Raw genomic sequence first — 23,659 nt, 5'->3', positions numbered from 1 at the left:
TGATGTTAAACTTTCTTGCCTACCTTGCCTCAGGAGATAACCTGTGTTTTTTATTACATTTCTCTGTTCAAGCTGTTTCTTTGCCCCATGCAGCCCAGAAAAACCCCATCATTTTATTAAAAACCCCTTTTTATCAATTTACTAGCCTAAAATCAGTTTCTTTTAAAGTCATCTCAGCCCCTTTTAGAAAACTTTTTTGCTGAGATAGACTGGAGAGAGCCCTCTCCTGTCCTCGTAGGGCTAGCTACGAGGCTAAGTGGTTTGATGTTGCCTTGGATTCTGCCTTCCTCAGCCTGAGGCAAATTCAAGTGCTAACACTTTCCACCAGTACTGGACACATCTAACATTGCAGAACAACTCACACCAACAAAGTTAAATCCAAACTGCATGGAACAAGCTACAACTAATCAGACCATGGAAATGCAAATAAAGAACACCCGCCAGCAGAATATCCATCTGTATTGAGTTGTCAAAGCTGGCCAACTCCTGCACCAAGGAAAATGACTCACTAAGGACCAAGTTCAGCAGAAGTTTCCTCATCTCATGAAGGAACTCAACGCAATGGAGACCATTGCTTCCTAAGGGGGGAGGAATGATCCAGGTGGATATTGGTGGCCAGCCGCCTCTTCCACTTGGACCCCCACCATTGTTTCTTTCAGTTTCCTTAATTTTAGCACAGTTTGCTATTTTTGGTAGTTTTTTGGGTCCTAAACTTCTGGAGCTGTTTTAAGGCCCTAAATGACGTTTTTTTGGCAATATTTCTCTGGGTGATTTCATTTATAATATCATTTTTGGTTGTATTCCTTGGAGAGATATTTCAAATGATGTATCATGTGCGTCAAACGAAGATAATATGACCAAGTTACGACCCTAGGAAGTCGGTTGCCCAACTAACCCTAACGGGGCCCATATACTCTTGGTGTTACATCTCCTCGGGTTAGGGTTTTGGTCGTTTAGGGTTTCCTCTTATTTTTCAATAATAAAAATACCCTTCAGCCTTATTGTAACTTAGTTCAGAGGCATGTAGCCACCACATCTCTTCTCAGAGATAAGCTACCATGGCCCGAGCTAGTCTCATTTCCATTATGTTTGGAAGCATATTTCGTTATTTGATATTAATGAAAGTAAGTGTTATTTTTGTTGCATCTTTGTATTTATGGTTATATCTGTAATTTTTTGTGTTCCTGTTTAAATTCAGATCAATGGTTTGAAGGGGTCTTCTCTTTCTCTATTTTTCTTTGCATGTCCCCAACGAGATCGGGATATGAGTTAGGGCTCGAACTAGTCGAACCTTTGCAAGACCAACCTTGTAAATCCTGATAGCCTCCCATGGGGGAAGAAAAGAAAGATGAGGGATGAGGAGATCCTGTCAAAATATTGCTCAAGGAGGCCCTCGAGAAACAAAGGAACGCAATGATGGATAACTTTTCCCAGATCCTTCAACATTTTACCACTGACGGCACATCCATATCCAACAGCCACTCTGGAGGGTCCACACCTTTTAAGGTACAAGTAAACTTTTACATTCTCATATTTGAGGGCCAAATAGATGTGGACGCCATAGATAAATGGTTGAATATGCTAGATGAATATTTTTCTGTTAATGATTTTTCTAGTTGAGAAAAGATTACATTTTCTCTTCTCAAAGCCGCCTCCCACATCAAGGACTGGTGGGAAAACTATTGTGAGCAGAAAGATGAAAGTATGACCTCACTATTTTCAGTCGCTTCCACTTGGAATTCATTCCAAGATTCCATCAAGGAGTAGTACTACCCTATCGGGAGCTGCAAGGACAAACATAAAGTGGACCACACTCTGTTAGGGAAGGGACCAAGATGTGCTAGAGTTTAACAATGTTTTTCATACCCTTCGCACGAAGTCGAGTATCAAGGATTCTGAGAAACATTTGGTACTCAAGTACTGTGGCTGCCTACATAGATACATCCAGGATGAGATGGAGTTCCTGGACATCTCCTCGCTCAGCACGATGTACCGATACGCTGTCAAGATCAAGCAGAAGTTCTAATAGAAGAAGTGAGACTTTGGATTTGCAAACCCGAAGCAAGGGAAAGGTGCCCCCAAACCATTGACCAAAGGACAAATCCAAGGCACAACCCAAGACAACCTTCTAAGGCCACAAGCAAAGGACAACACTACGAAGCCGAAGAAGGACACGGGAAAGTGGTGTGAGTTCCATAAGAGCTCCACCCACAACACAAGTGAGTGTTGGGCCAAGCAGTCACTGGTGGCCAAGCTAAAGGCTTGAGAATCAGATGCATGTTCCAACTTTGAGTCAGAACCCAACAAGGGGAATGACAAAGGCAAGCATATTATTTATGTGGAACCCAATGCCACCATCGCCACCACAAAGATCCAGAAGGAGGAACCTAAAGATCCAAAGGAGGAGTGTCTCTTCCACTCCCAAATGTGGGTAAAGGGTTTCCCGCTACAGTTCATTGTCGATAGTGGGAGCCAAAGAACCTCATTGTAGCAAAGGTTGTGAAGTGGCTGGGCTTACCGACCACTGCCTACAACCATACACCATCAGGTGGCTTCACTAAGGATAGGATCTACACGTGAGCCAATAATTCCACCTTCCATACAACATAAAGCTCTTCACGAATGAGGCATTATGTGACATTTCTCCCCTTGATGTTTGTGATGTTTTATTAGGCCAACCATTCTTGTGGAAGCGACATGCTATGTATGAGTCAAGGCCTCGCGTTGTTATTGTTGCATTGGGAAATAAGTTGTATAGGATACCGGAGGTAGCACTGCCTACCGCCATCTCTCTTATTACTGCAAAACATTGTAGTAAGCTCATTTCAAAAACTGCGAAAATTGTTTTCCCGATGATACACCCTCAAGGAAAGAAGAAGAAGGTGGCCACGACCTCTAGATAGGGCCCCTCCACACAACAACAATAGATAGACAAGGTCGTGGAGGAGTACGAGGACATCTTTGCCCCTCCCCGCAGGGGTGCCTCTGCACTGTTAGGTCAAGCACTCCATCGATCTAACCCGAGGTGCATCATTACCCAATGGACCAATCTATGGGCACTCCATTACGGAGAACGATGAAATCAAGAGGTAAATTTTGGAGTTGTTGTAGAAAGTTCACATTCAGCTGAGTTCATCACCCTATGAGAGCCCGATCATGTTGGTATAGAAGAATGATGGGACTTGGAGACTCTGTATTGACTATCGGGTGTTGAACAAGATCACTGTCCAGAATAGGTACCCGATCCCACAGATTGATGACCTTCTGGACCAACTCAAGGGGGGGAAATATTTCAATAAGATCGACATGAAGTCCAGATATCACCAGGTACCAATCGACCCCTCCGATGTGTGGAAGACTGCCTTCAAAGCCAAGGAGGGCCTTTTCGAATGGTTGGTTATGCCTTTCGGGTTGACGAATGCTCCTGCAACCTTCATGAGGCTGATGGATGATATCTTGTGGTCATTCACCAACTCATTTTTATTGTTATACTTGGATGACATCCCGATCTTCAGCCAGAGTTGGGAAGAGCACCTCCACGACATCCGATAGGTTCTCCAAACACTGCAGCAACACAAGCTATGTGCCAATTTGGAGAAATGCACTTTTGGCATGACCCAGGTTCAATATCTGGGATAAATTATTGATGAACGGGGGGTGCACGTGGATCTAGCTAAGATCTAAGTCATTCGGGATTGGCCAGCCCCAACCACTCTGACAGAGCTCCGCGAATTTCTGGGTCTTGCCAATTTTTACTACAGGTACGTGTTGGGGTTCTCTCATATCACTTGGCCCTTGAGTCAAGTCACCAATGGCGGAGCGAAAGAAAATTTCTTTTGATATGAATCTCAATAGAAGGAATTTGTGGAGTTGAAACATCTCCTTTTCTTTGCAACAATGCTCACATTACCATACTTGCAACAACCATTTGAGATCGAGACAGATGCCTCTGAGTATGCTATTTTTTGCAGTCCTTACTCAATAGGAGCATCCAATGGCATATCATAGTGAGACACTTTTAGACACAGTCTGAAAGTATCCCACTTATGATAAAGAGATGTATTCCATTGTGCAGGTTTGACGACAATGGAAGCATTACATTTTGGGGAAGGAAACGGTCATCCACACAGACCATCGACCGCTGCAGTTCATACGGATGCAAGGGAAGTTGCAGAATGATCGCCATCAGAAGTGGTCCACATACATGCAATAGTTTCATTAAAATATCAAGTACAAGAAGGGCATCACAAATAATGTTGCAGAATGCCTCAATCGAACACCAATCATGGCGTTAACCACTGTGCTCAACTCTTGTGGGCACAAGACTTCTGTTTGGCCACTTCTCTACAAAAGCAACCCAAAATTATGCCACACAAACCATACACTCTTGGAGGGCAAGCAAGTTCCATATTTTCATCTCCAGGATGCTCTATTATGCCACCTAGGACACCTTTGTTTTCCTTCAAGTAAGCGTGCGAAGATGATTTGGGAAGTGCACTACAGTCAGGTTGTTGGGCATTTCGAGGTCGAGAAAATGGTGGCAGTACTGCAAAAGTATTTCTATTTTCTGAATCTTCGACAAGATTTCAGGAAGTACATCAGATCCTACACTCCCTGCGCCATTGCCAAACTGACCGTCAAGAAGCAAGGTCTCTATACTCCACTACATACCCCTAGTCAACAATAGGAATCCATCTCCATGGATTACATGTCAGGAATTACTTCTTCTAAGAACAGAAACGACTGTGTTTTTTTGGTCGTCGACAGATTCTCGAAGATAGCCATTATGGTGGCCTGCAAGAAGAGTATCACAGCAGAATCCATTGCCAAACTATTCTTTTAACGAGTGTGGGTACACTTTGGGAGCCCAAAGTCTATCATCTCTGATCAGGATAGCAGGTTCCTCAGTACATTTTGGTCTAGTCTCTAGTCGATGCTGGACACCAAGCTCACTAATTCCACAACTTTCCATCCCCAAACTGATGTCCAGATAGAGGTCGTCAACAAGATGATCGTACACATTCTGCGCATGTACGAATCAAAGCATCCCCACACATGGGATGAGAGCCTCCCCTATATCCAACACAACTACAACTGGTCTCACCACAACTCGACTGGCCACAACCCTTTTCAAGTGGGCTTTGAATTCTAGCCACTATGTCCCATTGATGTGGCCATACCATTTGCAGCAACTCAGGCAGATTCGACTCATGTCCAGTCCGAAACCGACAAGGCAAATAGCTTCATTGAGTACATCCAACACATCTGCAAATAGGCCCATGACATATTGGACAAGGCTAATGTTAAGTACAAGTAGTGGCATGATCAACATCGGGTGCCGCACAATTTCCAGGTGGGCGACAAAGTTTGGCTACATTTGCAGAAGGAACGCCTTGCTGGGCCCCACCGCAAGATTCGCCTGCTTCAATATGGGCCATACACCATCACCAAGGTTGTGGGAGATAATGCTTTTGAGCTCAACATTCTCCCATTCCTTGTCCCACACCCAGTGTTCAATGTAGATTGCCTTCGGCCATACTTTCCACCATTGCTAGACACATTCGACATTACAAAACAACTCGAACCAACAGAGTTAAATCCAGATTGCATGGAACAAGCTGCAACTGATCGAATCATGGACATGTAGATCAAGAACACTTGCTAGAAGAAGATCCAACTGTATCGATTTGTCAAATCCGACCAACTCCTGCACCAAGGAAAATGGCTCGCTAGGGACCAAGTTCAGTAGAAGTTTCCTCATCTCATGGAGGAAATCAATGCAATGGAGACCATTGCTTCTTAAGGAGGGAGGAATGATCCAAGCAGATATTGGTGGCCACTCACCTATTCCACTTGAACCCCCACCAATGTTTCTTTCAGTTTTTTAGTTTCCTTAATTGTAACAAATTTTACTATTTTTGGCAGTTTTTTGAGTCCTGAACTTCCAGAGTTGTTTTGAGGCCCTAAACGACGTGTTTTTGGAAATACTCCTTTGGTTGCTTTCATTGAAATCATGTTTTCAGTTTTAGTCCTCAGAGATATCTTTTAACGAGGTATCATGGCCGTCAAACAGAGATAATATGACCAAGTTATGACTTCGGGAAGTTGGATGCCCAACTAACCCCAATGGGGCCCATTAACTCTTGGTGTTACATCTCCTCAGGTTAGGGTTTTGGTTGTTTAGGGTTTTCTATTATTGTTCAATAATAAAAATGCCCTTGAGCCTCATTGAAACTCAGTTCAGAGGCATGTAGCCGCCACATCTCTTCTCATAGATAAGCTACCACCACCCGAGCTAGTCTCATTCCATTCTGTTTGTAAGCATATTTCATTATTTGATATTAATGAAAGTAAGTGTTATTTATGTTGCATCTCTGTATTTATGGTTATATATTTAATTTTTTGCATTCCTGTTTAAATTCGGATCAGTGGTAATAGAGGGGTCTTCTCTTTCTATTTTTCTTTTCATGTCCCCAATGAGGTCGGGATATAAGGAGTTAGGGCTCAAACTGGTCAAACTTTTGCAAGACCAACCTCATAAATCCTGACGGCCTCCAATGGGGGAATAAAAGAAAGAAGAGGGAGTAGTAAATCCTATCAAAATATTGCTCGAGGAGGCCCTCGAGAAACAAAGGAACGTGATGATGGATAACTTTGCCCAGATCCTTCAACAGTTGCCCACCGGCGGCGCATCCACATCCAACAACCACTCTGGAGGCTCCGCACCTTTTAAGGTACAAGTAAACTTTGGAATTCCCATATTTGAAGGGAAAATAGATGCAAATGTCGTAGATAAATGGTTGAATATGCTAGAAGGATATTTTTTTGTTCATGATTTTTCCAGCCAAGAAAATATTACTTTTTCTCTTCTCAAAGCCACCCTCCACATCAAGGATTGGTGGGAAACCTATTGTGAGCAAAAGGATGAAAATACAAAATCATTGTTTTCAACCGCTCCCACTTGAAATTCATTCCAGGATGCCATCAAGGAGCAGTACTACCCTTTCAGGAGCTACGAGGACAAATACATAAAATGGACCACGCTGTGGCAAGGAAGGGACCAAGATGTGCCGGAGTTTATCAATGTTTTTCATACCCTTCTCACGATGTTGGGTATCAAGGATTCTAAGAAACATTTGGTACTCAGGTACCGCAGTTTCCTACATAGATACATCCAGGACGAGATGGAGTTCCTGGACATCTCCTTTCTCACCACGAAACAATGATACGTCGTCAAGATTGAGCAGAAGTTTAAACAGAAGAAGCAAGACTTTGGATCTACAAATCTGAAGCAAGGGAAAGGTGCCCCCAAACCACAGAACAATCGACAAAGCCAAGGCAGGACGACCCAGGACAACCCACCAAGGCCACAAGAAAAGGGAAACACTTCGAAGCTAAAGAAGGACACAAGAAAGTGGTGTGAGTTCCATACGAGCTCCACCCACAACACAAGTGAGTGTCGGGCCAAGCAGTCACTGGTGGCCGAGCTGAAGGCTTTAGAATCAGATGCATGTTCCGACTCTAATTCAAAACCCGAAAGGGAGAATGACAAAGGTAAGAATATTATTGATTAGAGCCCAACACCATCGTCGCCACCATAAAGAACCAAAATTAGGAACTCAAAGATCCAGAGGAGGAGGAGCGTCTCTTCCACTCCTAGATGTGGGTAAAGGGTTCCCCACTACAGTTCATTGTCGACAGGAGGAGCCAAAAGAACCTCATTGCAACAGAGGTCAAGAAGTGGTTGGGCTTACTGACCACAACACACCCACAATCATACACCATCAGGTGGCTTCACTAAGGACGGGATCTACGTGTGAGCCAACACTATCGCCTTCCATACAACATCAAGCCCTTCATGGATGAGGTGTTATGTGATGTTGCTCCCCTTGATGTTTGTGATGTATTATTAGGCCAACCATAATTCTGGAAGCGACATGATGTGTATGAGTCAAGGCATTTTTGAGCCTCATTGTAACTTATTTCAAAGGCATGTAGCCACCACATCTCTTCTCAGAGATAAGCTACCATCGCCCGAGCTAGTCTCATTTCCATTATGTTTGTAAGCATATTTCATTATTTGATATTAATGAAAGGAAGTGTTATTTTTGTTGCATCTCTGTATTTATGGTTATATCTATAATTTGTTGCGTCCCTGTTTAAATTCAGATTAGATATCATTGTCCTCACTTGCTCATGAATGAGCCCATTCAGTCCAAGTGTTGGACCATGCCCTGATACCACCTATGACAAACCCACTTCTAATCCATGTCCTCTTGTACATGTTATAGTAATGGGATGGCACATTAATTTTTTTTTGGTCTCTTAAAATTATTTACTCCTCTCTGGTGATCCTCTGCCATTGATCCATGACCCCATGTAATACCAAATAAAGAGCATGCATGTCCCCATCGGAACTCCACACATTTGAACGGTGCGGATGTCGGAAGAAATTTTGGTAGGGTAAATTATAATAATGATAAGAAAAGGAGACCCCCAAAAATAAGAGGTAAAGGGATACCACTAATCGCCAGATCACTGACCCATGATCATTCTAGGACCCTCCCCCTTCTTTCAAAAAACCATCGCAGGGAGGTGCTGGAGGTAATATTGGGTTTTTCCAAACCGGCTAGCGGTTTTTCTCCCATTGACTTCCTCCAAGCAATGATGCTAGCTCATGGCATCATGCCACGTTGCTCCGAGTCCCCACATCATCCTGGTGTCTTTTGACATGGCTTATTCCAACAAACCAATGGTTCACTCTTGATTTACCATCACCAATGCGATAAATAAAACCATGATTACATGTACTTAATTTTGTATTCCTCGCACAGTGGCATGAGTGACCCATCACATGGCTCACTGTAGACACAACTCATGGCCCAACTAATAAATTTTACTTGGATGGTTGAATCAAGCGCTCAATGAGCATACATGTTTTTACCTCCCTGCGTGTAGGGCATTGGATCCAAACAGTGGTCACGAGGACCCAACTTCAGAATCTTGTCCTTAAACATTATCAATAACACACCATGCATAAATGAACCATTATTGCAAATTGACATCAATAGACCATACATATCTATGTACCATTTCAATACCGGAATGCATACATAGGTTCATTTCATTTACAATTACGTAATCCATAGCACACAATACAGATCAAGGAACCCACTTGGATTTTAAAGAAGAAATGTGGGAAACTAAGTCTGGGACAAGGACTCTTCACCTAACCATAGATTATTGCAGCCAAGTCTACTTGCAGCTGTCACCCATGAGCCAGATTCTAGGGACCGAGGGGCTTTCTTCAAGGATTAAAAACACTAACTGTAGCTAGGGACTCAAGAGGATCTCCTTCCTCCACCAACCAACCATTCAACAGTCAAATACACATAGGGAATCTAAAGGAAAGCTGCCTCCACCCTAAAAATGCCAAGGGAATCCAGAGAGTAAATCTCCACCCTTCAAATAAAAACATAATGGTTCCACCCACTAGGCGAATCCAAAACCCATTGTAAATCCAACAGCAAGAAGGTTTAAGAGGTTCTCCCTATAAGAATCCAAGGACACAATCCTCCACCCATACCACCAAGGGAATCCAGAGAAAACCCTCCTCCACCCTCTGGATTTACATGGACTCCATAGGCATTGCTCCTCACCAAGGGGAAACCATATGTACACCAATCTTGCCAACCGAATTCATCTTATTGTCTTTGTCTTCTGCCACTTTTCCCTTTGTTGTTCCTCCTCTTTCCTACACTTTTTTCCCTGTATGTTTGATATCCTTCCATGAAGTCGAGCTCCCTGCTCTATATAATGCTACCGGGATGTTGTCAAATTCCTTCCTCTTACTTGTGGTTTACTTTTCTGTAGAGGAATTGATTTCCTATGCTTACTATCAGCACAATCATCCTTCATAAATTTTTCTTGTATTCCTTGTGAGTGTTCTCTAAGTAAACATGGCACTACATACCTCTTTTGCAAACCAATTTAATTCATGTTCAGTTTATTAAATATCACCAACCAACCTTTAATGGTTGTCCAAAACCAATGTAGGTTTTTGCACAAGAAACCTCATTGATCCCAAGCAAGCAACCTCCTCAACCCTGGAATCTGTCCCTTTACTCAGACCCCTTTATTTTTATTTTTATTTTTTATAGAAGCATTTACATTTGCATTTTCATGAAAGAGATATGGTTGGGGTTGTCACATTTGATGTGTCGAAGGATTTGTAATTTGTACTATCATATGTTTTATGATTAAAAAGCTATTAATTTACATTAATAATACAATATAATGTTCCATAAATGGGAAGGGTTATTTCTTTTCTCTTCTTATATTTGATTACAACCTTACATTCAAAACATGGATTGTTTTGGTAATTGTTTTCATTTGTCTAAACAAAACATATTGACCATTGTACTATCATATCATATTTTGTTAATAAGTAGTCACATTGCATTTGTTTATCCTATGCATATAAATATACATATTACATTTGTTAAAATTATGCATATGATAAATAATGTAAATATTTGGAACATGTGTTCTATGTTGATACATTTATCCACAATGTTATTTCCATTATGCTAAAACTGCTATATGAATTCTCCAAAATGGAAAGAGTTGATGACCTTCCCTTCATATTTGTTATCCTTTTTCATCATGTACCGCTGAAATAGCAAGGGTGAAAGGTTTGTTTCCTTTATCACCCTTGTTATTCTCTACATATTTATGTGCAATGGTTTTCGCTTGTTTTTCCAATATTCTGCCCAGTTTATCTTGTGGGTCCTCTAATCTCCTTGGATTGCTTCTGGACTCTCTTCCCTAGAGCCTTCATTTATTCCATTACCTTTTTCCAGTTCAAAGTCTAGACTCCTTATCATCTTTCTGATGATCAGCCGTGCTTTGTTTTCTAATGTTTCATTCACTACAATAGTCCATTTTGTCTTTCTGATTTGGGCATTTTGTTCAACACCTTGTCGTTGGAACCCAAAGGTATATCCTGAATACAAATATCTAGTTCTAAAGTCAAATTTTAGAGTGTACTTCACCTAGCAGTGTATCGAGGGTCTATTGTAGAAGATATGCCCGACTAAGGGAAAGGATTTTTCATTATTCTAAGTGTGGCCCCAACCTATTTTAGTCTATGAAAACTTTCCTCTGGGCATGGGAGAAAATTCCTAATCTACTTGCATCTTGCTTCTTTTGGGTTTATTTTCGCTTTGATTTTACCTTAGTACGTTCATTCTGGGGCAAGAATGAGACCCCCCGGATCTACCCACATGGGGAACCTCCTTTGAGGGAAAACACAAATTCTTGTTCATTTTAAACCACAAGCACTGGAGGCAGGAAACTTGACATGATGGGGAATGGCAGAAGAGAGTGAATAAAATCATTTCCCTCAACCACAAAGAATTGGAAACAAACATATGAGTTGAAACCAAAAAACGTCAGTGAAAGAAACCAAAAGTGAAGAGAGCTTAAAACCAAAACCAAAAACTGAGAACTGAGCACTGAAAGATGAGATATCTTAGACGCCGCATCCTAGGAGATTCAACAACACAAGAAAGACTTCATGTAGAAATGGAACAAGGTCCGATGGGTTGTTTAGAGAGTCCCCCACAGATTTTTTCAAAATTGACATTTTACTAATTGCTAAACTAAAAATGAAAGCTAATGTTATTACATAGGATTAGTTTTAGCCTTTAGGTAATCCTCCTTGTCATTAGTTCCTTAAGATCGTTATCAATAAACAACTGGAATGATATATGCTCACCCCATTTGTCTTTACATTGTTGTGGCTTGTGCTTTTGGAGGAATCACCTTATGCTACAATATGTCCTATACATTTGATCAATCATAATATGGGTTGATCTATCTAGACTCTTGGTTAATTGTATTTGTGTTCCTATGATGTTTCTTGATCAAGGGTGCTTCACTTCCTTTCAAAATTGAGAAATTTTGAGATATGTTTCGTTGTCTCATGATCCAACTTATCCAAACTTTCCTCATTCATTTTTATTTTCATTGTTATGGTTTAAGTGTTCAATTTGTACTGCTAGATACAATTCAAACTTGGATTGTTTATGTATCAGGAATGTACATTCCTTTGTGTAGTAAGAAATGGAAATCTTCACTTGTGCATAAAATAATTTTTTGCTTGATTGCTAACATTAGGAAATACTATGAACCAATTTGTAACAAAGAGTTACGAAGAGGTTAATTTGTTTTTATCTCTCCTACTCTGGCCTTAACTGGTAGGATGACGTAGATTAGAATACCTACCCAACCTTGGACACATGGTAAACCTCCCTAATTTCAGTCATCCCTCCTCAATAATGCGCAAAATGCTAGGCTAAGGAGGAGGGTCAGGACCAAAGTTTGTCTTGTGCCTTAATCCAATAACTAAGCAAGTAAATGCAAATGGTTAAATCTGTGTTATGTTGTTTCGATTGTAATAAACACTACGATGGAAAAAAAAAAAAGTAAGAAAAAATTATTGCACTCTAGGGAAGTTATCGTTCTCATTTAGCTAGTGTGCTTTAACTTTTGAGAAAAAAACTCTCAAAATAATAACTCTTAGGCATGCAGAGAAAAATAGGAATCAGTTCATCAAAAGGAAAATTTTAAAGCATAGTGAACAAAGGAAAATATAGTCTCTCTGGAGGTAGCAAACCAGAGATAGAAAACGTATATAAGGTAAATCCTACCAATACCTCCCAAAGTTTCTCAATTTTCAAAGAAACCAACCTTTTTTCGTAAGCTTTGTAAGCAATTACAAAATAGTGACCAAATCGTGACCAACTTCCGAAGAGATATCATGAACAAGCCAAAGAAAAGGGGGTCAGTCTGTTCTACCAAACTACAATAACTTTGATTTTTTGGGCCTCTCCTATGGAAGCAGTACCCAATCCTCCTTTGGACCCTATAATAGTCTAAATAACCTTAACCATAATACTTCCAAGTACAGGTGAAGCATACAGGGTTAAGGAAAATCCATTTGTGGAAGAATTTAGAAGGGATGTTTAAGGAGATGTTAGAGAGTTATGTTGTAGTATACCTAAGGGACTTGTACACTAGTGATGGGGGGAATATCCCCTTCATTTGCTACATTCCAAGGACGTGGTAAAATTATGAAACATCCCCTACAATCCCTTGGGAGTGTGGACCATAAGGAAAACCCCAGAGACATCCTTATGTGAACACCCTCTGTTATGTCTTTCTACTATTGTGGAAATAAATTCTAGTCGATCATGTAATTGTTTTTTCATATAGCCATTTACATCCACCCACAATTTAAAAGGGGATTGGAATCTAAGATGAATTCATGTCTCTATAAAAAATCATTTTGTATGCAGTTACTAGTCATTGAGAAAATTGTATGGTTCCCCCAGTCCAACGATGTATCTCACTCTTTATCCCACAAATTCGAAATCCTCTTCCAAAGAATATTTTATCCATAGAATTTGTAACTAACTCAAATAACCCTCTAAGTGAATGAGGATTTAATGGTAGATCATATGATATAGCAAGTGAATGCAAGTTTGATCAACTTTATTCCTAAGGAGAAAAGGAGATATTCTGGGAGGTTGGAGAACAATAGATTGATCACTAGATTAAAGATGATAACTAAAGCCATTGCTAATCAAAATAGATATTTTGGCCACAAGAATTATCCACCATCAGAAAACCAATTTTATCAAAATTAGTACATCCTAAATAATTATACTACAACCTGGGAAATCCTTAAAGAGGGAAGGGAAACCAATCAAAAGATATCATACCCGAAAGTTGAATTTCATATATACTTTGATAAGTTGATTGAAATTTCATCCTTGATATGCTCTCTTGGTTGTGTTTAGGATCCTCTTTAATCAACTAGATCACACTCCTTTTCAAAATTCTCTACCACAATTTGTGTTGATGGTCAACTGTTAAAGGGGATCCATAACAATCTTTTAGGCAAGGATGCCCACTAGCCTTTTTTTTATATGGTATTCTAGCAGATTTGTTAGGATGTCTCCTTGAAACTGCTCCATTGAAAGGTGGGGTTCAAAGAAATACCTCTTCTAGATGTCAAATCTTTATTCAATGTCCATTTTACTAATGGTTCTGCTCTGCGCAGGGAAAAATGCAATGCCTTAAAATTTATCCTCAAGCAACAACAACAACAATGTCGGGAAAAAATATTTTGCAGTGGCTTGTATAACAGTGGAATATTATTCATCTAGGTTAAACATAAATTACTTGGGCATTCCTTTTCCATTTATGTGTCTCCAAAGACTTGTGGACTCAATGCAGATACCTGTTGGAGATGGAGTGTTCGTCGACTCTTGAAACCAACACGAATCCATCTGCGTGGGCTCCGTCAAAGTAAGAGACAAGCAGGAATGGAGTAGAATTTAAAATCCTAACCAATCAACATATTCTGTTGGAAAAAGGGGGGACAAGTCACGAAGTAGCTAAAGAAAGACTACAAGATCAAGGTGAAGTGACCTATTCATCCTATCCCCCCCCCCCCACGACCCTAGAAAGTGAGGCGCCACCTACCATCCATATAAGTCTAGATGATCAACAATTTCCATAATGGAATACAAATTGACTATGTTAGCTAGTATATGAGTCACTCCAATCTTAAAAAACCATGTCAATAAGGAAGTGGCAGTAGATAAAAACCCACTAGCCAGCAGATAACATCCAGTGCATAGAGCAAAATCACCTGCTAACACTCAATAACGACAAAACCATCATGGTTTATCCAAGAAAGGGAAGAAGCCAACAAAGGCTTACTATATAGCATAGCAAGGGGCTTCTCGGATTGACACAAGCTAATAGTAGTAGCTTGAGTCAATTGTATATTTTTGTTTTGCCTTTCAAACTGTTATTTTCATAGTATTGTAATGTTCTTCACTTGTTTATATACACATGTAAAATTTTCTTTTTTACCTTTTTTTTTTAAATCGTAGGTATTAATGGTTTCTAGGCTGAAACATGAGCATGTAGTTGAATTGGTGGGCTATTATGTTGATTCAAATCAACACATTTTTGTTTATGAGTTTGCAACTATGGCCCAGTTCCTTACATAGCACATCAACGCATTTTGGTTGATGAGTTTGCAACTATGGGTTCCATACATGGCATTTTGGTTTATGATTTTGCAACTATGGGTTCCTTACATGACATTTTACATGGTATAAGTGTTATTTTTAGATTTTTTTGTTTCATGTTGATTGGATGCAAAGGGTAAAAATTGTTGTGGGTGCAACGAAAGGGCTTGAGTATCATCATGAGAAAGCTCAACCTTATATCACCCACCATGATATTAGATCTAGCAATGTTCTTCTTTTTTATGACTTTGTCACCAAAATTGTTGATTTTAGTTTTTTCAAATCAAGCTCCTGACATTGCTGCCTGATTTCATTCCACTCGTATTCTAGGAAGTTTTGTGTAACAACCTCCTCCCAAATCTACCCAAGCAACCGTCCATCTAGAGTAAACATGCGACAAGAGGCCACTATGATATGATTCGACCACCTAAGTCACGTTAAGGAAGTGGAACCAACGAAAACACACCATACAAACATTAATCATTAGCTACATGACTCTCAGGAACCAACCCAATACTTTAGACAGATTGCCTTGGGGTCCCACTAAGCTTTTAGACAATTTAAGTCTCAATCACTCCCATTCTATAGGCATGAGTGTGACCAGCAACCCAAAGGCGCTCTCACAGGCTTTCATGCCAGCGACTAGAGACCAAAATTGCCAGTGCTATGCCAATGACTTCGAGATTTGAGCCACTTTTTTAGGCCCAGATCCCCGTTCACTGCCCAAAATTGAACCTTCTTTTCAGATCAGTAAAATAACATAGAACTGATTGTACTAAAGAAAATACTTATTCGAGACCTTGACTAGACCCCTACTAGCCATGATAGGCATTTCATCAAACATATTGCAAATGTGTAATATATAGGTGTAATTAACAGTTCTGAGTATAGGGGTCTCATACTTAGCTGAGAATCGCTAAGAACCATTGATGCCTCAACACATCAACTTCCATTCCATCCATTAATTCATAGATACATTGATCACTCAATTACAAGTAAAAACATGATGAGAGGCACACATGACTGCTATCATAAAACACATACATAACCAGCATAATAGCAACATAAATACTCATGAAAGTATAGCCATATAAATTACATACAATCCATCAAAATGATCATCGAAATACAAGGATAAATAACCTTTCATTAATGATTCAAAATCCAAACCCAATATGGACTTCCACATTCCACCCGACCGTAGAATGGCTGAGCCAAATCTCTCTTTTGTCATTCACCCCTGTGCCATATTCCAAGCATGAATATGGGATCTCATAGAACACATCAATAAAAACTCATCAAGGGCTTCCAGAGGTCATCCACCTCAACCCATCAAACAATGATTCCACCTCATGGATGGACATCACAAAACCATCATCAGATTGATATCCATTCAAGCCTTCTAGGGCTTCCAGAGCATTTATTCCAATGAAGGCTTCTAGGACCAGTAACTCAACCCACAGTTGTTGTCGGACTTCCAAAGTGTTTGTCCAACCAAGGCTTCCAGGACTAGTAACTCAACCTACCAAGGGTTTCCATAGCATTTTTCCAACCAAGGCTTCCAAGACTAGTAACTCAAACCAAGTTTTTACAGGGCTTTATGAGTGTTTGTCCAACCAGGGCTTCCAGGAACTAATAACTCAACCCAAGATAAGGAAAAATGAGAACCAACCAAAAAAAAAACAATGAAAGTAAACCTGCAATCACCATGGTTATCCAGGAAATGGCAAGGCTAGGCAATCCATTGTCAATCTAGACAATCCTCCATGCCAATGACAGATCACAACCAAGAAACCACATGCATGGAACTAGTGAAGGAAACATACATGCAACTCGGTACCTGCAAGAAAATATGATGTAATTGTTGATCCCAATGCCTTCTTTCACTTTCCTGCTCTTCCTTTGCCTTCTTGCTCCAAAAATCCAAGTATGCCACACCCACCAAGAGTGCTCCAAGAAAACTCTAAGTCTCCAAGAGTATGAGAGAGAGAGAGAATAATGAGAGAGCTCCAAAACTGAACTGACAAAATGTTACCAACTGATCCTCTAAAGCATTTTTATGAATGAGGCCTCCATTTTCTTCATTTTCCATTATTTTCCTTCAATTTCCTCCTCACATGCAACCCATGACCTTTCACCTCCCTTTTCTCCTAATTTCCATTATTTTCATAAATATTTGTGCCAAAAATGTCATTTTTCCTTTCCAAAGCCTTAGCCATTTCCTTTGCAAATTTCCTTAGCCATAAACAATCACAAGTGATCCCCATCATTAAGATTATGCCCAACATTCAGCTTGGAATAAGTGTCCCATCATCCGTGGTTATTGTTTTTAACTTTTATTACATGGAATTTTTCACTAGGGTTGTTACATTTTGGTTATCATGCTCCTGAGTAATGATTTTAAGTTTTAGACTTATAGGGTAAGAATTCTCAATGAATCACTCATAGAGTCTATTTTTTATGCAAATTTAAGGATATCAATATCGTCAATTTCATCAAATGATATGCCTTTGATCCCTTGAAGATCATGCATGAGAATCTTAAGCATAATTGATTAAGATTGGACTATTATATTGTTTTTCATCCATCTCAATGCATTTAAAGTGGAAAAAGTGGAGGAATCATCTCAGGTGATCGTTTTTACCGGCGGGACCCAATTTGGAAAAATGAGGTCTGAAACCTTTCGAGATCGTTTTGAGGAATAGTGTAGAATCTCAAATTTTTTAATATAATATTGTTTGATATGTTGTGATGAATTGTCTAGTGGAATATCCACGCAATTTATGGATCATTTGGTATCAGAGTAGGTTTCTTTGGGTATTTTGTGGAGATTGTAGGGAACTATATCAGTGGGGCCAAAAATCGTAAAACCCTAAACATGTTTGATGAATCTGTCAACGAATCTCATGATCCAGCAGAGGTGAGGTTCACGTAATTGGAACAACAAGTCACAGATATCAACCACAATGTAAGCCTCCTCATGGAGGCATTGAGTAACAAGTTGGGGATATTTGGATAAGATGGGGGTTCAAATGCAGAGGAAAAATAAGAACGAGGATCAGAAAATCAGGGAGAAACAGAGAACCAGTCGAAGAAAGGACCCAAAAAAGATCAACCTAGTTCGATTGTCGTAAACCAATCACAATACCCGGTTAAAATGGAAGAAACATTCAATATAAAGTCGTACCACGATGATATTGAAATTATGAAGCTGAACCACTAGTTGCAACAACTGGAAATTTATTTCAGTGTCCATCAGATCGAAGAAGGGCAAAAGATATCATTCACGCGGTTGGAATTAGAGGGCCATGCACTGACTTAGTGGGAGATCCACATGGAAACCCTGACGTTGGAGGGAGAACCTCTAGTGAATAAGTTGGAGGATTTAAAAACCCTTATTAAGTCACAATTTTATCCCATTGGGTACGTGGAGGACAAGTGGATCTGGTTGCATTATTTCGGAAAAAAATCTAGGCCAAAGTGTGCTGGAGTACATCACGGAGTTCATGAAGATGGATATAATGTTGGGTATCTCTCCAAAGAACCCAAATGTACTCTTCAAGTATTTAGGGGGTATACACTGCCATCTACATGAGCGAGCGATGTTGTTCAAACCCAAATTTGTGTACGAGGCTTGTGTACAAGCATAATACCTGGAGAACATAGGCCTAAAGAGAGCACAATCAAGTGGATCGAACCAGAAGGAGTAACAAGAAGATTCTAAGGAGGGGAATAAGAAACAAAAATGGGAAAATATAAAAATATGGCAGCCAAAGCACACCAGTGAAAATATCCTAGCAACCACTGCAACCACTGCAACATTGATGGCCATACGGGGGACAATTTCTAGAAGTTGCATCTAGAGCTAAACCCAAAGAACAAGAAGAAAGATAACAAGAAGAAGAATCTCATGGCCACTGATTCAAGCAACCAAGTTAAAAGAAGCTCATATTTGGATGAGAAGATTGTCTGTAGGTCAGTACATAAGGAGGTGAATCTGAGTAGCCTTCAACAACAGGAAGAGAAATAAATGACTAAACTCTTCCATATAAAGATATAGGTCAAGAAGACAAATATTGATGCTCTATTTGACTCAGGATCATAGATGAATCTCATTCTAGTAAAGCTGGTCAAGAAGTTGGGGATGGAAGTTCATGATCATCCAAACCCATATCCATTTGGATGGGTAAATCAGGATGTAGAGTTGAAGGTAACAAAAGAATGTAAAATTAGATTTTCCTTCAGTGCTAACTTTATTGAAGAATTATATCTAGACGTGGCTCCCCTTGATGTATGTGGAGTCATGTTTGGGAGTCCATACATGTACATGCGTGATGCAATATTCATGAGGAGAACCAATACCGACTTGTTAAGGATGGAAAATAATTCATCATCAACGCACATAAAGGTAAGTCGAAAATATCATTGGTAAGTGCCAACCAAGCCAAGAAATTGATCAGTTCTAGCCAGAATTATGTTTTATTTTTTGTAAGAGAAAGTGAGTCTGAAGAAGAGTCAGTAAGAGTCAAGGCATCCTTAGAGGGATGTACTAAGAAACATAAAAAACAATTGGAGGAGTTGTTGCAGGCATACAAGGATGTGTTTCGAGAGCCTAAAGGGTTACCACCTAAGAGAGAAGTGGAGCATGAGATCGAACTATTGCCAAAATCCTCAATGCCAAATATTAGGTTGTACAGGAAATATGTTATAGAAACAAGTGAGGTGTCAAGACAGTTGTAGTAGATGATGGAACAAGGTGTCATTCGACTGATTACATCACCATGTGTGTCACCCATCATCATTGTGCCAAAGAAGGATGGGACTTGGCAGATATGTATAAATTACAAGGCGTTGAACAAAATCATGCTCAAGAACATATACCCCCTGCCCAAGATAGATGATATGCTAGATCAGTTGCAACAAGAAAAATAATTCACCAAGTTAGACTTGAAGCCTAAATATCACCACATTCGAGTAAAAGAAGAAGATACATGGAAGACCACTTTAAAAACCATGAAAGGTTTATTTGAGTGGTTAGTCATGCCATTTGGCCTATGTAATGCACTAGATACATTTATAATATTAATTAATGATGTATTGCACCCTTTTCATTGGTTATTTTCTATTTGGATGATATACTGGTATATAGTGCTACTTGGGAGGAGCATATGTCACATTTGACGCAGGTGTTGGAAATATTGAAGAAGCACTAGCTGCTAGCAAATCTCAAGAAGTTCAAGTTTGTACAACAGTCTTTGGTGTATTTGGGGTATGTGATTAGTGGAGGAGAACTGAAGATAGATCCTTCCAAGATGGAGGCCATCATGAAATGGTCATTGCCTACTAATGTTTATGAGGTCAGGAGTTTCAATGGGGCAACATAATACCTGAGGAAGTTCATAACCTCATTTTTAGTGGTAGCAGCACCGCTCCATACCATAACAGCAAGTGGCACGAGTTTCTAGTGGGGAAAAGGTCAACAAAGAGAATTTGACGAGCTAAATAAGAATATCATCCAACCACCAGTTATAACATTACCAAACTTGCAATGACCCCTTGAAGTGGAGATAGATGCGAGTGGGTATGTTATGGGAGATGCCTTGATGTAGGGAGGAAGACTTGTATGCTACTATTCTGAAGTATTTCATGGGGCATTTCTTAATTACCCTACCAACAATAAGGAGCTCTATGCCATGGTGCAAGATGTGAAGAAGTGGAAGCACTATCTGATGGGAAAGGAGACAATAATCCACATAGATCACCTATCGTTACAGTCCTTGTAGGCCCAGAGTAAGTTTCAACAAACTAAGCATTACAAGTGGATGGGGTGTTTACAACAGTTTCATTTGGTGATCAAGTATAAGAAGGGAATCACAAACAAGTTGGCTGACATGATTTCAAGGTCACCCACATCAAATATCACAACTTTGGGGAATCTTATTCACATGGAGCCATTCACCCATGATGCATACAGAGAGGCATATGTAGAATATGATGAATTCAAGGAGGTGTATCAGCAGTTTCAGAGTCAGAGTCATGTGCACGATGGTGATAACACGGTTGACTACCATCTCCAGGATGGGTTACTCTACAATTTGGATAAGTTATGTGTTCCTAAATGTGAGCGATTCCAGCTGATCAGAGAGGCTCACACCTCCAAGTTTACAGGGCACTTTAGTGTAGGGACTACCATGGCTAACTTGCAGAGGTTTGTTTATTGGCCAAAGATGCAAGAGACGGTAGCCAGGTTCATAAGAGGATGCATGCTTTGTTGTACCAACAAGCCTAGCAACAGGAAACAGGGTCTATATCATCCCTTACCTCTACCTACTTGTCCTTGGGAAAGAATTTCCTTGAACTTTATGGGGGGTTTACTGACAACAAGAAAGGGACATGACTACCCATTCATGGTAGTTGACAAGTTCAACAAGATGTTTGTTATGATGCCTTGTAAAAACACCATTGGTGGGAAAGAAGCAACAAACTTGTTCTTTGGACAGGTTTGGGTTCACTTTGGTATACCAAGGAGCATCATTTCAGACAGGGATACAATATTTCTCAGTGCATTCTAGACTAAATTGTGGGAGAAAATGGACTCGAAGTTGAAGAGATCTACAACATTCCATCCACAGACAGATGGGAAGACAAAAGTAGTCAATAGGACTTTGGTGTAGCTTCTGAGGGGATACAGCCAGAAGCATCTGAAGCCCTTGGATGAAAATCTAGTATATATACAACAGTTTTATAATAGCACAACCCACACTTCTACAAGCAAGTCCCCATTTGAAATTTGTTTTGGATATTTTCCACCTTCACCTTTGGATACTGCATATGGCCAACAAGGAGAAGTGAGGGAAGATCTTATAGGAGATGCTTTGAGGACTGAAAAAATTATAGAGAAGATTAGGCAGATCCATCTACAGGTACAAGAAACACTACAGAAGTCACGGGAGAAGTATAATTCCAGGCATGATCAACACAAAAAAAGGAAGTTATTCAATGTGGGAGACAGAGCATGGTTACAGTTGAACAAGGAGAGACTGCAAGGGCCTGGTAATAAAATCAAGGCTCTTAGGTATGGTCCCTTTGAGATACTGGAAAATGTTGGTGATAATGACTATCGACTTAGATTACCACCATATATGCACATTTACTTAGTTGTGAATGTAGAGAATTTGAAACTCGATGAGTCTTCCATGCTATACCAGTAAGAGTAACAGGTCCTACATTCTGTGGAGGATTTGGCACCAGATGCTCAAACGGAGGTGACAAAAGATACAATTTTGTAAAAGAGGTCCTGAACTACAAGACCGAGGCAACATGACCTTTAGCAGATTGGATTGATGTGATATCTTCCAGGCAAAGCTATATGGTACACCCGATAGAAGGTGGAGGAAAAATTTCCTTACCTCATTCAATAGAATATTTTGGGGACCAAAGGCCTCCCAAAATGGGGAGTTGTGATCTAGATTGGATTATTATATTGTTTTTCATCCATCTTGATCCATTTGGAGTGGAAAAAGTGGAGGAATCAACTCATAGGACCATTTTTTACCATCGGGACCCAGTTTGGAAAAACAGGGTCTGGAACCTTCTAGGATCGTTTTGAGACATCAAACGACGTTTTTTGGGGGTAAAACTTTTATGCTTTTGCGCACACCATTTCATGCTATTCTACACATAGAGATCTTTCCAACGACACAAAAAGCATGTCAATCAAAGTCTGTATACAAAAGTTATGACACTTATAAGTTAACCTTCTTGTTTTCACACCTATACTTCGGGAGGATGCCACGTCAGCCCCCATTATTCATGCAAAAGGGGCTAGCCACGTAATTATAATGTAAAAGACTCTAGAAGAGTCTATATTATAACTCTAGTTAAAAGTTGATGTAGTCAAAATTAAGCACTAGTAGGCTATCAGACTGTGTTATAACCAGGCCATTAGGAGGAAGAGACATTCCATTATTTCGAGAGAATTTTGTTCCAAAGATGAGAAAGATAGCTAGGAGAGATAGGAGATACGACACACATAGAGGATATGTGCACTATAGCAGCCCACAGACCACAAACATTACTTCTTTGTACCATCAGCCATATTTCCAGACATAGAAAGAGAGTGAAGCGACCTCACCTTCTAGTTGGGTTTTCTCCCGAAAGGGTTTCCCAAAGAGCATATCTTATGTCTTATGTGTGTATGTGAGCTTATTTTTTCGTTCCCTACTTTTATGTATAATTTCCATTCACATGCATGCACTAACTACAGTTAAATCTACAGATCTTAAAGTTTAATAAAATTGTAATAGTGTAGAATCTCATTTTTTTTAATATAATATTATCAAATCTGTTATGACAAATTGTCTAGTGGAATATCCATGAAAATTTACAGATCAATAATTAAGTCAATCCTAAGAATAAGAGACATACATTGTTTGAAACAAATTTCTACCTGTATAGGTTTTGCAAGTTCACAGATTTTGTACCCTCTTTAAAAAAAATTCAATTTCACCTGCACTTTTGAATATTAATCTCTTTCGTTCTGACTTTTG

General features: G+C 39.8%; 1 pseudogene; it reads left to right on the top strand.

Moving 5' to 3' along the window:
• Positions 1-23,659, top strand: part of LOC149221654 (uncharacterized) — a 45,252-nt pseudogene that overhangs the window by 2,230 nt on the left and 19,363 nt on the right.

This window comes from Pinus tabuliformis, chromosome Q, assembly GCF_031772625.1.
Source record: "Pinus tabuliformis cultivar Carrire ecotype Pingquan chromosome Q, CPIR1, whole genome shotgun sequence".
Lineage (NCBI taxonomy): Eukaryota > Viridiplantae > Streptophyta > Pinopsida > Pinales > Pinaceae > Pinus > Pinus tabuliformis.
Note: the sequence above shows the minus strand (reverse complement) of the source record. Positions and strands in the feature narration are given on the sequence as shown.